Here is a 440-nt window from a genome sequence, read left to right as displayed (position 1 = left end):
ATCCATCTATCTATCTATCTATCTATCTATCTATCTATCTATCTATCTATCTATCTATCTATCTATCTATCTATCTATCTATCTATCTATCTATCTATCTATCTATCTACTTACCCTTTGTACAAACACAGGAGCAGCGGTTAGTAAGACAAACAAGATGTCTAAATAATCTTTCAAACAGAAACAGTGGGGAGGAGGGTATTTAAATTGGCTACTGTGTCACAACTCTCCAAACAGCCCTCTTTTTTCTTTTTTTTTTCTACGCCCATGCACAATTATATTAAGTAGGGCCAATAGGAACAAAGAAGAGGCAGAACCGAGGCTCCACCTCTCAGCGACTGCCTTCCTCTGAGCTTTTTAGATGTACATAATCCCTGAGTTGACCCAGAAAATAGGCAGTCGTTTCAAGATCTGATGCGGCAGTCTTTTGTGCACACCGT

The 440-nt window shown here is 38.9% G+C and overlaps 1 protein-coding gene across 1 annotated transcript in view; it reads left to right on the top strand.

The window, feature by feature from the left end:
* The first annotated feature begins 370 nt into the window (after positions 1 to 370).
* Positions 371 to 440, top strand: part of cited4b (Cbp/p300-interacting transactivator, with Glu/Asp-rich carboxy-terminal domain, 4b) — a 3,537-nt gene continuing 3,467 nt past the window's right edge. Inside the window, exon 1 of the mRNA XM_080471682.1 lies at positions 371 to 440. This exon is cut by the window's right edge and continues 150 nt beyond it. The gene's annotated coding sequence lies outside the window, so the exon portion shown is untranslated.

The sequence above is a fragment of the Lipophrys pholis genome (genome assembly GCF_963383615.2).
Source record: "Lipophrys pholis genome assembly, chromosome: 9".
NCBI classification, from domain to species: Eukaryota; Metazoa; Chordata; class Actinopteri; order Blenniiformes; family Blenniidae; genus Lipophrys; species Lipophrys pholis.
Note: the sequence above shows the minus strand (reverse complement) of the source record. Positions and strands in the feature narration are given on the sequence as shown.